We start from the raw sequence: 16,371 nt of genomic DNA, 5'->3' as shown, positions 1-16,371 counted from the left end.
TTAGAATACTCATGAACCCATAGGTCTTTTACTAGAACCATGGAGTGGATCCATCATTAATGCAGTGATTATCAGGTCCATCCTGCAAAGAACTTGGCAAAAATGAGACTTTTTTGTTCTTTTCTTTATTGAACAAAACACCTTTTGGGGAACTTAGTATAAACAGAAGTTGTCTCAAACTAATAAAATGTCATCATAGACTGTATAACTATAAATAGAATAATCTTGAATCCATATATGAGCCTTATAGGATGCATATACATGAAAGTGTACATATATTTGTGCACAAATATGTAAATATTTACTAATTACAAATAATTTTCATGATTGAAAAACCCTACTTGTGGTCTGGATTGCTCCTCCTTCCCAACCTTCTTATTATACTCAGCAATAAAAAGGAACACGCTACTTCTATACAACCTGACTTGGATCATCATGAAAGATACCAGACAGAAAAGAATGCACAGTTTTTCTCTGGGTTTAGTATCAAAATTAGTGTAATTATTTTGAAAGATAGCAATTGGTTTCTTGCCAAAGAATATGACTTGGAATATATTTGAAGATGTAAGTTATTATAGCATGAAGAGAAAAAACCTAGTCTCTTCTCATGACTAAGTGTGAACTATCCATTAGTCACAGTGTATCTTGAGTCAATGTATTCCAAATCTGATTGACATGTATTTCCAAACCTGACTCTATTCCACCTGATTTGCAATCTGAATTATGGATCACCCAAAGTGACTCTGACTAGAGAAGGATATGGCAATCCACTCCAGTATACTTGCCTGGAAAATCCCATGGATGGAAGAGCCTGGTAGGCTATAGTTTATAAGGCTGCAAAGAGTCAGACACAACTTAGTGACTGAGTACTCAAGGTGACTCTGATAGAGTTGTCCCAAAGACTCTTATTTTTTTTAGCTCTATTATCTAAGAAATCTCTTGCAAATTGAGTAACAGTGTCACTATGCAAGCAATGCTTAGAGAATTTAGACTGTTTTGATTGGTAATTTGTCCAACATCATTAAATGAAATTTCTTTTGAGCATATGTACACATCTAATCTCCTTCAGAAATATTTTATTCTTTGAAATAGGAACGTGAAATTCCAGGTCACCCTAAACTTGATTTTACTAATGAAATAGCCAAAATTTTGATTCACCTCTCATCCTATGCAGTCACCCAGCCATCTGTCTTAGTTTTCTGATTACATGGCTGCAGGCTGGGCATGGAGATAATGCCTTTAAAAGCTGTCATAGCCCTCCAAATTGTCAACAAGAGCGTGAGATTGAACTGCTGAGTCACTATAGCCATCCTCGTTTAGCAAAGGACTGTGCACGTTATGCTCACAGTCCTTTTTGTCTTTCAAGTCGGAACATCCAGTTCATCCTAAAGCATTCCTTCTTTAATTTCTGATCAGAAAATTATAGAAGTTAGGTGATAGGCTGGGATAAGAACATCAGATCTTCCCTCTGGGGGCAGTTGAATTGTTTTCTGGGGCTAACTAGAAATTAGCCTAATGTTCAATTAATTAAACAAGGAGGCCCTTACACTAAGGAGGCTCTAATGTTGTGGCCTACATGAGCAAACTAAGCCTGTAGATGCTTTTAAGTTTCTAAAATCAATATGCTAAGGACAACCAATCACAGCCAACTAAGCCTTAAGCTATAGCCATGTAATACTTTGCTTTCTCCTCTGCATGTTCTCTCTGTAAGTCTTTCTCCAGGTTCTTCTTGGCAGAGTACTTTTAACCGCTTAAGATTTGGCATTGCCCGATTCTGATTATTTTTGCTCAAATATACTTAAAATTTTTAATATCACTTAATTTATCTTTTAACATCAGATCAGATCAGTCGCTCAGTCGTGTCCGACTCTGCGACCCTATGAACCGCAGCACGCCAGGCCTCCCTGTCCATCACCAGCTCCCAGAGTTCACTCAGACTCACGTCCATCGAGTCAGTGATGCCATCCAGCCATCTCATCCTCTGTCGTCCCCTTCTCCTCCTGCCCCCAATCCCTCCCAGCATCCGAGTCTTTTCCAATGAGTCAACTCTTCACATGAGGTGGCCAAAGTATTGGAGTTTCAGCTTTAGCATCATTCCTTCCAAAGAAATCCCAGGGCTGATCTCCTTCAGAATGGACTGGTTGGGTCTCCTTGCAGTCCAAGGGACTCTCAAGAGTCTTCTCCAACACCACAGTTCAAAGGCATCAATTCTTCCGTGCTCAGCCTTCTTCACAGTCCAACTCTCACATCCATACATGACCACAGGAAAAACCATAGCCTTGACTAGACGGACCTTTGTTGGCAAAGTAATGTCTCTGCTTTTGAATATGCTATCTAGGTTACTCATAACTTTCCTTCCAAGGAGTAAGCGTCTTTTAATTTCATGGCTGCAATCACCATCTGTAGTGATTTTGGAGCCCAGAAAAATAAAGTCTGACACTGTTTCCACTGTTTCCCCATCTATTTCCCATGAAGTGGTGGGACCGGATGCCATGATCTTCGTTTTCTGAATGTTGAGCTTTAAGCCAACTTTTTCACTCTCCACTTTCACATTCATCAAGAGGCTTTTGAGTTCCTCTTCACTTTCTGCCATAAGGGTGGTGTCATCTGCATATCTGAGGTTATTGATATTTCTCCCGGCAGTCTTGATTCCAGCTTGTGTTTCTTTCAGTCCAGCGTTTCTCATGATGTACTCTGCATAGAAGTTAAATAAACAGGGTGACAATATACAGTCTTGACGAACTCCTTTTCCTATTTGGAACCAGTCTGTTGTTCCATGTCCAGTTCTAGCTGTTGCTTCCTGACCTGCATACAAATTTCTCAAGAGGCAGATCAGGTGGTCTGGTATTCCCATCTCTTGAAGAATTTTTGGAATGGTATGTAGTAAAAAAAAAGTCACAAATTTTCTCTCTTGATTTTTTCCTCTTTAAAATCTGAATCATAATTCTTATTCTTTTGATATGTTATTATGTATTAATTATGAGCATATGAGTAAAAGCACACTAAAGGGATAGACACAACCATCTGTCTTTAACCTCCCTGGTCTGGTTTGGCCTATTTGGCCTGGAGTTTTATGGAAAATTCTCTTTTGCTCTCCCACTTTGCAGCCCAGCCTCCCTCCAGTTCACTGTGGGTTGCGGTTTTGCATTCTTGAACAATGCATACTTTCTTTTAAAACTTCCTAGTTTCTGACAAGGCAGTGTTTACAGTCCTTTATTTAATATTTAAAACCCTTATAACTGAATCCAATATGAACCTCCTTTAGTCAATCTGAATTTATGAGCTGCTCCTCTGTGCAAAGTAATTTTTTGCTCTGTAAGTTCTATTTCATCTGCCTGGAATGCATTTCTTACTTACCATTTAAACTTGCCTGAAATATTTTTTCCCCCATCATTCCCATTATAGACTTTCTATTTCTTTTTTTTTTTTTAAAGCCCAGCTGAAATGTTAGCATCATCTGGATTTTGCTAACCCCTCTAACCCAGTAGTAATAACACCTTTTTCCTTTGTGCTCCTATAACATCCAGTTATTTCAAAACCCATCTTTGACACTTATGCTTCCTGTCAATGTAGATATTTACATATTAAGGTATCCATTTATTTCAGATTTTAATGTTTCTTAAATTGGAATTTATTTTAAAAACTATGTATATTTATTGACTTTCTTTTTTTCCTAGAAAATTATTATTTTAATTCCAACTGATGGTGTCTTATGTTCCGTGAAATAGAGACTCTACCTTGTGTCCCTTAGTTATCTGTGGGTTTCTTGGGTGATGAGAACCATGTCTTATGCCGTTTTTTTCCCCCACAGCTCCTTGCACATAAAAGGTAATCAATAAATGCTTTTTAAAACAATAAAATACATACAATGATATAAAAACAAAAGATACAATATACTGTTTCTTGGGCTGTGTGTGAAGTGCGATCCTGTACTTTGAAGGTTCCCTGGGAGTTCAAATCATAAATCCTTCTCCAATATTTATATCATTTATGCCTATTGTACACCGGTCATGATGTACTGGGAGAGATATAACATCCTTTGACTCTCATGATGTTTTAAGCATGATCTGTTTATTTTTTCTTTGAGATCCAGCTACTACATTTTTATGCCTGGCTGCTTAACTCAGCAATAATACCTTTCAGTTTGCTTTATTTTGTTTCAGTCATCTTGCTCAGACAGCAGGGAGGCCTATTAGTAGCTTTCTTGGAACCTATTTACAACAAATCCTTTCTATTTACTATGTATCGCTCTTTGCTGAAAGTCATCCAAATAGTTTGGCTGCTGCTTCTTGGCCCTAAGTTGGAAGAAACATCAATTCAAATTGCTTCAAATAGATTTCCAATTATTTTTGTTCTTAGAGCATTGAGAGATTTACCTGGAAATTTTCATATCCTTTTGCTTTGTACTTTAAAACTTTTTCTCCACTTTTTAAAAAAGGCACTTAAATCTATCAGAAATTATCTTCACTTGATATTTGAACTGAAGCATCTCTTTGTCATTCTTCTTTCCTTCCTTGGATTGCTACTCTGATTTTTTAAGGATAAAGAAAAAATAAAAAAAAAGCCCAACCTGTGCAATGATTTTCTTTTATAATTATGTTTTTCTAATCCTTATCTGAATAACAAAAATAATTATAGCAGCTAACGTTTTATGTTTAGCTGTGCTATGCACTATGGGAAGCATTTTATGTCAATTATCTTAATTTTTACAGTAAACTTATGAGGAAGAATTGTTATTATTCCTGTCATATGTAGGGCTTCCCTGGTGGCTCAGGCAGTAAAGTATCCGCCTGTAATACAGGAGACCCAGGTTCAATCCCTGGGTTGGGAAGATCCCCTGGAGAAGGGAATGGAAACCCACTCCATATTCTTTCCTGGAGAATCCGGTTGGGCTACAAACCATGGGGTCACAAAGAGTCAGACATGACTGATGACTAAGCACACATGGGGAAAAATTATTATTCCTGTCAAATGTGAGATGATATCACCTCTTTTCTGAAAATCCTCTAATAACTTCTTATTCTTCCTAGGGTCTTTACTATGAATTAAGAAGTCTATTTCCAGGTTTGATTGCATAACTTCCTGACCTCTTCTTCTAACACTTTGCCCTTTACCTCTCTGCTTTTGCCTTCCTTATCTCTTTTTCTGCCTCATGGTCTTGCCTCAGGGACTTTGCACTTGCCACTCGTGAAATGCCATTTCTTTCCATGAATATCCACACTTGTTCCCTCACTGTCTTCAGATTATCACCAGGGTAATCTTGGTGACACCTTACCGGGACATATCTAAAATATCTATTAAATACCTACATACCCGATCCAATCATTCATATTCTATTCTCTATTCTGTTTTATTTTTCTTTCTAACATTATCATGTTCTGATATACATTTGTCTTCAGTTCTACTTTTTGCCTCTCTTATTTCAAAATGTGAGGGCAGAGATTGTAACTCTTGTTAACTTCCCAAACCCTAGAGCAGTGTCTGACATATAACAGAAACGAAGTAAATGTGTGTTGAATGTATAAGTGTATGAATAAGAGACATTAAATAATTTAAGTTCTTTTAACTAGTAATGGGTAGAACTAAGGTTCCACAGATGGTTTTATTTTTTTACATTCAGTTTTTGAATATATTTCAGGAATTTGTTGTATAAAAAATGGAAGGTTATCTGTAGCTTTTCGTAATTCATCTACATTATCTTGTTTGACAAAGTAGACCAGACTCTCTGCACAGAGTTGACTTGGCAGATTTCTAAATGTCTTTCAGAAGCATTTTTAGATACATCATGCATACAAGTTGTCTTTCCTGAATTTATTTTTTAATTGAAATGTGTCCATAATCTTCTCATCTCTGAACTGCCAAATTATACCACAGTCTGCTGATCAAGATTGATTCTGAGCGTGTGGGACACATTTTAAACAAGAAAGAATCCTGTTTGTCGTTTGTAATGTGATGGCTGATGCACTGGAAACAGATTGCATGGACATTAAACTTCTGTCCATCTATATTCAACAACTCAAACAATAAATATTTGCCTTGATGATTGCTTTTGCTGGAGAGGTGCAAACTGCCATGGCTTCAGATTTTTTGTATTCTTGTTCTTTTCTAAAAAAGACTTTGACTTGAGTATAAACACTGGCAAGGAAGATGTAGCATTTTAATACACATTTTGGGAGACTAGTTTTGTGACATGCTTGTGAAACAGAAGCTAAAGTCTAATAAGTCTGCTAATAGGAGCAGAAAGTCATTTCTTAGAATGACTCTACAGCCACCTTGTTAATATTGAGGATAATTTGAGCTGACATTGGATTGCTGGTTTCTTCTTATGAGAGGTCTCAATGCATGAAATTGTTGCATATGTAATTTAGGTTTCCATGATTTCCAGCAACCTAGTGATGCACAGAAAGCTGAAATAAAATTCCCACTTTTCCCAGATAAAATATTCAAATTTTCACTCTTTAAACATCTGTCTTTTAGAGACAGAGGGATATTGTGGTTGATGGAAAGATGATAGCTTAAGGCCTCTTTGGTAGTTTGGTTTTCTAATAAATTATTTCTCTTGTCCTGATAGTGCTCTGGGGACCCATCGATATTATTGTATATAGTTTCAGGATAGAAAGGGGGTGAGAAAGAAACTTAAGCTAGTATTCCAGATGATACTGTAACTATACTATACAATACTATACCATACCATACCATATACCATACCACACCATACTTGGAATAGGAAATGGCAACCCATTCCAGTATTCTTGCCTGGAGAATCCCACGGACAGAGAAGCCTGGGGGGCTATAATCCATGGGGTTGCAAAGAGTCAGACATGACTAAGTGATTGAGCAGGTATGTACCATACTATACTATACTGTTACTGTTCTGATACTACACTATACTTTAAACCTATACTTCCAGACAAATATTAGAATGATTTATATTTGAATCACAGTCTGTAATTCAACACTTTATAAAATCCCCCTTCCTCTCTCATTTTTTATACACCATAGTATCCCTGAATGTTTCATTCTCTCCCTTTACTTCCTGTCTTCAGATCAGATCAGATCAGTCGCTCAGTCATGTCCGACTCTTTGTGACCCCATGAATCGCAGCACGCCAGGCCTCCCTGTCCATCACCAACTCCTGGAGTTCACTCAGACTCACGTCCATCGAGTCAGTGATGCCATCCAGCCATCTCATCCTCTGTCGTCCCCTTCTCCTCTTGCCCCCAATCCCTCCCAGCATCAGAGTCTTTTCCAATGAGTCAACTCTTTGCATGAGGTGGCCAAAGTATTGGAGTTTCAGCTTTAGCATCATTCCTTCCAAAGAAATCCCAGGGCTGATCTCCTTCAGAATGGACTGGTTGGGTCTCCTTGCAGTCCAAGGGACTCTCAAGAGTCTTCTCCAACACCACAGTTCAAAGGCATCAATTCTTCAGCACTCAGCCTTCTTCACAGTCCAACTCTCACATCCATACATGACCACAGGAAAAACCATAGCCTTGACTGGACGGACCTTTGTTGGCAAAGTAATGTCTCTGCTTTTGAATATGCTATCTAGGTTGGTCATAACTTTCCTTCCAAGGGGTAAGTGTCTTTTAATTTCATGGCTGCAGTCACCATCTGTAGTGATCTTGGAGCCCAGAAAAATAAAGTCTGACACTGTTTCCCCATCTATTTCCCATGAAGTGGTGGGACCGGATGCCATGATCTTCGTTTTCTGAATGTTGAGCTTTAAGCCAACTTTTTCACTTCCTGTCTTACCAAGCTCCAAACCATGTGTCCATTGCTTTTAGAGGTATCCTCTTTCCTCCAGTCAGATACCACTATACCTGTTCTCCAAATTCACAATGATAAGATCGTGGGGAGTAGATTTATCAAGAGACCTGAGAAGAAGAAAGGGAAGGAGAATGAGCAAATTCTTTATAACTAGAGGTAATGTAAGAAGGTTAGGATTGGTCGAAGGTTATATTTCTTTTGCCTCCTTCAGAATATTTTGACCTAGAAACAGGCCTGTTAATATGAGGGGCTCCATAATGCTCAGGTACAAGTAGCATGCCTGTAACCTATAGTGTGTTCATGAGTTATTCAGAGATATGAGAACAGACATTTGGGAAGCTATAATTTTGGCTCTCATACATAAGAACTAAGATATTACAACAGTAATTAATTCTTTAGTCATTATGAAGATAACATTTTAAGTTTGCCTTTGGTTTGTGCTTTATAATGAAAACATCATTGGGATGATGGGAGTTTCCCTTTCTTTCTTTTGGAGAATGTCTGTCCCCTTTCTATTCTTATTTCCAAGCTTCTAAAAGACAATAAATGTGGAGTTTTTGAGCAAGCAGACTTTCTTCCTAAGTGGAGGGGATAATATGGGATGACTTTTTCTTTCTTTCTTTCTTTTTTTTTTTTTTATCAATGAAAACACTTTAAAACACAAAAGTTCTACCTTATAGAATCTGAGTTCCTGTAACATGTATGGGTGACCTATTTTTACAGTTGCATCTTAGTCTAAGTATTGATGGTTTTTTCAACTATTTTTTTGACTTACTTTTTTTAAATTGAAGAATAATTGCTTTATAATATTGTGTTGGTTTCTGCCATACATCAACATGAATGACTTTTTAGTTTTCTAACTAGTCTTGAGCTTGTTATAGAGGGTTAACTTCCTCTATCTTAGCCTTTAAGACCTGCCTGATCCATCTCTCACAATATATTTACAGATGCACACTGAGCTCCTACTATGTTCCAACCACTTGTGTTACATGCATGTTATGTCCATGTGTCCCAGCCACAATTTTTGCTTTTAGTTTCAGAACTACTATTCAGCCGAATGAACCCTTAACTCATGTCTACCCTGCTACAATATGCTTGTCCAAGTCTTTTATGTTCAGAATTCTCCTGAGAGTGGGGAACATGGTAATCAAAGGGCTAATTCTCTTCCTTTCATTCCCCCATCCTATAATATCTTTATTTGTGAAAAAGTTTTTGTCCTGTTCTTTGCTCTCATGGTGAGTGTTAAGTTTTGCATCCATGTTTGTTTTTCTTTTGTAAGTGGGTTTTACTTTTTGGATTGCAGATATAAGACTCCAGTAATCCAAGACTATGCCCCAACCACAAATGACAAAGAAGCTGAAGTTGAACAGTTCTATGAAGACCTATAAGACCTTCTAGAAATAACACCAGAAATAGATGTCCTTTTTATCATGGGGGACTGGACTGCAAAAGTAGAAAGTCAAGAAATACCTGGCGTAACAGGCGAGTTTGGCCTTGGTGTACAAAATGAGGCAGGCAGAGGCTATCAGAGTTTTGCCAAGAGAACCCACTGGTCATAGCAATACCCTCTTCCAACAACACAAGAGAAGACTCTACACATGGACATCACCAGTTGATCAATATCGGAATCAAATTGATTATATTCATTGCAACTGAAGGTGGAGATGATTTATATAGTCAGCAAAAACAAGACTGGGAGATGACTGTGGCTTAGATCATGAACTCCTTATTGCCAAATTCAGACTTAAATTGAAGAAAGTAGGGAAATCCACCAGAGCAGTCAGATCAGATCAGATCAGATCAGTCACTCAGTCGTGTCTGACTCTTTGCGACCCCATGAATCGCAGCATGCCAGGCCTCCCTGTCCATCACCAGCTCCCAGAGTTCACTCAGACTCACGTCCATCGAGTCAGTGATGCCATCCAGCCATCTCATCCTCTGTCGTCCCCTTCTCCTCTTGCCCCCAATCCCTCCCAGCATCAGAGTCTTTTCCAATGAGTCAACACTTCGCATGAGGTGGCCAAAGTACTGGAGTTTCAGCTTTAGCATCATTCCTTCCAAAGAAATCCCAGGGCTGGTCTCCTTCAGAATGGACTGGTTGGGTCTCCTTGCAGTCCAAGGGACTCTCAAGAGTCTTCTCCAACACCACAGTTCAAAAGCATCAATTCTTCAGCACTCAGCCTTCTTCACAGTCCAACTCTCACATCCATACATGACCACAGGAAAAACCATAGCCTTGACTGGACGGACCTTTGTTGGCAAAGTAATGTCTCTGCTTTTAAATATGCTATCTAGGTTACTCATAACTTTCCTTCCAAGGGGTAAGCGTCTTTTAATTTCATGGCTGCAGTCACCATCTGTAGTGATTTTGAGCCTAGAAAAATAAAGTCTGACACTGTTTCCACTGTTTCCCCATCTATTTCCCATGAAGTGGTGGGACCGGATGCCATGATCTTCGTTTTCTGAATGTTGAGCTTTAAGCCAACATTTTCACTCTCAACTTTCACTTTCATCAAGAGGCTTTTGAGTTCCTCTTCACTTTCTGCCATAAGGGTGGTGTCATCTGCATATCTGAGGTTATTGATATTTCTCCCAGCAATCTTGATTCCAGCTGTGTTTCTTCCAGCCCAGCGTTTCTCATGATGTACTCTGCATATAAGTTAAATAAGCAGGGTGACAATATACAGCTTTGACGAATTCCTTTTCCTATTTGGAACCAGTCTGTTGTTCCATGTCCAGTTCTAGCTGTTGCTTCCTGACCTGCATACAAATTTCTCAAGAGGCAGATCAGGTGGTCTGGTATTCCCATCTCTTTCAGAATTTTCCACAGTTTATTGTGATCCACACAGTCAAAGGCTTTGGCATAGTCAATAAAGCAGAAATAGATGTTTTTCCGGAACTCTCTTGCTTTTCCCATGATCCAGCAGATATTGGCAATTTGATCTCTGGTTCCTCTGCCTTTTCTAAAACCAGCTTGAATGACCTAAATCAAATCCCTTATGGTTATACAGTAGAAGTGAAAAATAGATTCAAGGGATCAGATATGATAGACAGAGTGCCTGAAGAACTATGGATGGAGGTTTGTGACATTATACAGAAGGTAGTTATCAAGACCATCCCCAAGAAAAAGAAATGCAAAAAGGCAAAATAGTTGTCTGAGGAGGCCTTACAAATAGCTGAGAAAAGAAGAAACGTGAAAGGCAAAGGAGAAAAGGAAAGATATACCCATTTGAATGCAGAGTTCCAAAGAGTAACAAGGAGAGATAAGACAGCCTTCCTCAGTGATCAATGCAAAGAAATAGAGGAAAACAATAGAATGGGAAAGACTAGAGATCTCTTCAAGAAAATTAGAGATACCAAGGGAACATTTCATGCAAAAATGGGCTCAATAAAGGACAGAAATAGTATGGACCTAACAGAAGCAGAAGATATTAAGATGAGGTGGCAAGAATACATAGAAGAATTATACAAAAAAGATCTTCAGGACCCAGATAATCATGATGGTATGATCACTCACCTAGAGCCAGACATCCTGGAATGCAAAGTCAAGTGGACCTTAGGAACACCTTTATAAACAAAGCTAGTGGAGGTGATGGAATTCCAGTTGAGCTATTTCAAATCCTGAAAGATGATGCTGTGAAAGTGCTGCACTTAATATGCCAGCAAATTTGAAAAACTCGACAGTGGCTACAAGACTGGAAAAGGTCAGTTTTCATTCCAATCCCAAAGAAAGGCAATGCCAAAAAATGCTCAAACTATGACACAATTGCACTCATCTCACATGCTAGTAAAGTAATGCTCAAGATTCTCCAAGCCAAGCTTCAACAATATGTCAAACGCGAACTTCCAGATGTTCAAGCTGGATTTAGAAAAGGCAGAGAAACCAGAGATCAAATTGCCAACCTCTGTTGGATCAAAGAAAAAGCAAGAGAGTTCCAGAAAAACATCTACTTCTGCTTTATTGACTATGCCAAAGCCTTTGACTGTGTGGATCACAACAAACTGGAAAATTCTTGAATAGATGGGAATACCAGCCTACCTTACCTGCCTCCTGAGAAATCTGTACACAGGTTAGAAAGCAACAGTTAGAACTGGACATGGAACAATGGACTGGTTCCAAATAGAGAAAGGAGTACATCAAGGCTGTATATTGTCATCCCGCTTATTTAACTTATATGCAGAGTACATCATGCAAAATGCTGGGCTGGATGAAGCACAAGCTGGAATCAAGATTACAGGGAGAAATATCAATAACCTCAGATACGCAGATGACACCACCTTTATGGTAGAAAACGAAGAAGTACAGAAGAGCTTCTTGATGAAAATGAAAGAGGAGGGTGAAAAAGCTGGCTTATATTCAGCATTCAGAAAACTAAGACCATGGCATCCAGTCCCACCACTGCATGGCAAAAAGATGGGAAAACAATGGAAACAGTGACAGACTTTATTCCTTGGGCTCCAAAATCACTGCAGATAGTGACTGCAGCCATGAAATTAAAAGACACTTGCTCCTTAGAAGAAAAGCTATGCCAAACCTATACAGCATATTAAAAAGCAGAGACATCACCTTGCTGATAAAGGTCCGTCTAGTCAAAGCAATGGTTTTTCCATCATGTGTGGATGTGAGAGTTGAGTTATAGAGAAACCTAAGTGCCAAAATTATGATGCTTTTGAACTGTGGTGTTGGAGAAGACTCTTTTAGAGTCCCTTGGACTGCAAGGAGATCAAACCAGTCAATCCTAAAGGAAATTAGTCCTGAATATTCATTGGAAGGCCTAATGCTGAAGCTGAAACTCCAATACTTTGGCCACCAGTTGTGAAGAATTGACTCATTGAAAAGACCCTGATGTTGGGAAGGATTGAAGGCAGGAGGAGAAGGGGACGACAGAGGATGAGATGGCTGGATGGCATCACCAACTCGATGGACATGAGTTTGAGTGAACTCCGGGAGTTGGTGATGGACAGGGAGGCCTGGCATGCTGGGGTCACAAAATTCATGGGGTCACAAAGAGTTGGACACGACTGAGCGACTAAACTGAATTGAACTGAAAGGACAAAACCATAAGATTTATTTGCACAATGAGATCAATCTGTTTCTGGTAGTCAGTCTTAGTTTAGGTCCCTCTAGCCCTCTAGGACCAGATTTTGAGATAAGAGAAGAACTTGAGTGCAAGTAGCTTGTTTGGTAGGTGCGGGAAACATGAGTAGGAAAGGCGGGAAAACACACAAGGAAGGTGAGGTGGCTATATATGAAGCCAGTGATATATCAAGACAGCCACTGCTATTGGTCACTGATCTTAACACCTCTGGGAAATTCTGAAAAAATAGTGTGAAATATACCTTGCCTTCTGGGGGAGCAAGCTGGGTATTTACAGTGTAACTCCATTCAGCCGTTGATTTAGACTGTTCCCTGGGGTAGAATTGTTAGTCACGGCAGACTTCCAAGTCTTCAAAGGTTCCTGGGCAAAGAACTGCAGATTCTGGCAGTTGGTATTTGCACAGGAGCACACTGAAGTAACAGGACCCGAGGGATATGGGCAGGCAACCAGCGGCATCTGCTCTAGACTGATAGTCCAGAATTTTTATTTTCATGATTTCCACTTATTTGGCACATGTAAAACCCTTAGCACATGTTTCTCAAGCCCATTTTAAGTAGTCAGAGTTTACTTCCTTTTTATTCTTTTTGGAGAATAAAATTTCTGAATTACAAAATAACTTGACATGATTAATCTTTATATGTGAATACTTAATTTATCAGTGACAGGATTCATTGAAAACTAGTCTTATCAAGTAATACTTCAGTTCAGTTCAGTTCAGTCGCTCAGTCATGTCCGACTCTTTGCGACCCCATGAATTGCAGCACGCCAGGCCTCCCTGTCCATCACCAACTCCCGGAGTTCACCCAAACCCACATCCATCGAGTCGGTGATGCCATCCAGACATCTCATCTTCTGTCGTCCCCTTCTCCTGCCCCAAATCCCTCCCAGCATCAGGGTCTTTTCCAATGAGTCAACTCTTCACATGATATGGCCAAAGTACTGGAGTTTCAGCTTTAGCATCATTCCTTCCAAAGAACACCCAGGACTGATCTCCTTTAGAAGGACTGGTTGGATCTCCTTGCAACTTCAGGGTGTTGTGTATTTGGCCAAAACTATTTTAGTAAGTTCTATTATCGCCCTGCTATTTTGGATCAGAATTTATTTTTAACTGGAGAATAATTGCTTTGCACTATTGTATTGGCTTCTGCCATACAACATGAATCAGCCATAGGTATACATATGTCCCCTCCCTCCTAAACCTCCCCTCCCCCACCTCCCACCCCTCTAGATTGTCACAGAGAACCATGTTGCACTCCCTGTGTTATATAGCAGCCTCCTATCAGCTACTATTTTACATATGGTAATGCATATGCTACTCTTTCAGTTCGCCCCTCCCTCTCCTTCCCCTGCTGTGTCCACAAGTCTGTTCTTTATATCTGTGTCTCTGTTCCTGCCATGCGAATAGTTTGTCAGTACCATTTTTCTAGATTCCATATATATGAATTAATATATGAAATGTTTCTCTTTTTGACTTACCTCACTCTGTATAGCAGGGTCTAGGTTCATCCACCTCAGTAGAATGGACTCAAATACATTTCTTTTTTGTTGTTGTTCAGTTGCATCCGACTCTTTGTGACCCCATGGACTGCAGCAAACCAGGCTTCCCTGTCCTTCACTATCTCCTGGCGTTTGCTCAAACTTATGTCCATTGAGTCAATGATGCCATCCAACCATTTCATCTTCTGTCACCCCCTTCTCCTTCTGCTTCAGTCTTTCCCAGCATCAGGGCCTTTTCCAATGAGTTGTACTCTTCACATTAGGTGACCAAATTATTGAAGCTGCAACTTCAGCATCAGTCCTTCCAATGAATATTGAGGATTGATTTCCTTTAGGATTGACTGGTTTGATCTCCTTGCTGTCCTTTTATGGCTGAGTAATACTCCATTGTATATATATCACAACTTCTTTATCCATCCATCTGTCGATGGAAATCTAGGTTGCTTCCATATCCTAACTATTGTAAATAGTGCTGCTATGAACATTGGGGTACAAGTGTCTTTTTCAATTATTATTTTCTCAGGGTATATGCCCAATAGTGGTATCGCTGGGTCATATGGTAGTTTTATTCCTAGTTTTTAAAGGAATCTCAAGAGTGTTTTCCATAGTGGCTGTATCAATTTATATTCCCACCAACAGTGTAAGAGGGTTCCCTTTAAAGCTTAGAATAGACACATGTTAACCTGCCTGTAAAGAATTGTTAAGTGCTAGAGCTCAAACTAGCCATACAGATTATATAATCAGGGCTCTTGCCACCTGTTAGTTATATAGCAGATGAGGAAACATAGGATTAGTGAGACCCGCTTGCCTAAAGTTGTGAAACTAGTCTTTTCTTTCTATAACCCAATATAAAACTGGAGAGAACTCTCAATCCAGGATAAAATGCTTTGCTTTTCTGGGACTGAGGATTAAATTGTAAACTTCTAGAACTAATACAAAGGTTTCTGCATCTAGAGTTGTTGGCTGTGTCTTGGAAGTAAACTAGTTGTTCCTGGGGTTTCTCACCACAAAGATAGGGTTTCCTTACCCTGATATCTTATATAATATGATTCAGATGGTGTACTTACTATTTTTTTTTTTTTGGTTTCTTCTTTTTTTTAATATAAATTTATTTATTTTAATTGGAGGTTAATTACTTTACAGTATTGCATTGGTTTTGCCATACATCAACATGAATCCGCCACGGGTGTACACGTGTTCCCCATCCTGAACCCCCCTCCCACCTCCCTCCCTGTACCATCCCTCTGGGTCATCCCAGTGCACCAGCCCCAAGCATCCAGTATCATGCATTGAACCTGAACTGGCAGTTCATTTCATATATGATATTATACATATTTCAATGCCATTCTCCCAAATCATCCCACCCTCTCCCTCTCCCACAGAGTCCCAAAGACTGTTCTATACATCAGTGTCTCTTTTGCTGCCTCGTATACAGGGTTATCGTTACCATCTTTCTAAATTCCATATATATGTGTTAGTATACTGTATTGGTGTTTTTCTTTCTGGCTTACTTCACTCTGTATAATAGGCTCCAGTTTCATCCACCTCATTAGAACTGATTCAAATGTATTCTTTTTAATGGCTGAGTAATACTCCATTGTGTAATATATACCACAGCTTTCTTATCCATTCATCTGCTGATGGATATCTAGGTTGCTTCCATGTCCTGGTTATTATAAACAGTGCTGCAATGAACATTGGGATACACGTATCTCTTTCAATTCTGGTTTCCTTGGTGTGTATGCCCAGCAGTGGGATTGCTGGGTCATAAGGCAGTTCTATTTCCAGTTTTTTAAGGAATCTCCACACTGTTCTCCATAGTGGCTGTACTAGTTTGCATTCCCACCAACAATGTAAGAGGGTTCTCTTTTCTCCATACCCTCTCCAGCATTTATTGCTTGTAGACTTTTGGATTGCAGCCATTCTGACTGGCATGAAATGGTACCTCATTGTGGTTTTGATTTGCATTTCTCTGATAATGAGTGATGTTGAGCATCTTTTCATG

The sequence above is a fragment of the Bubalus kerabau genome, chromosome 1 (genome assembly GCF_029407905.1).
Source record: "Bubalus kerabau isolate K-KA32 ecotype Philippines breed swamp buffalo chromosome 1, PCC_UOA_SB_1v2, whole genome shotgun sequence".
NCBI lineage: Eukaryota > Metazoa > Chordata > Mammalia > Artiodactyla > Bovidae > Bubalus > Bubalus kerabau.
The sequence above is the reverse complement of the archived record's forward strand: the minus strand, read 5'-3'. Positions refer to the sequence as shown.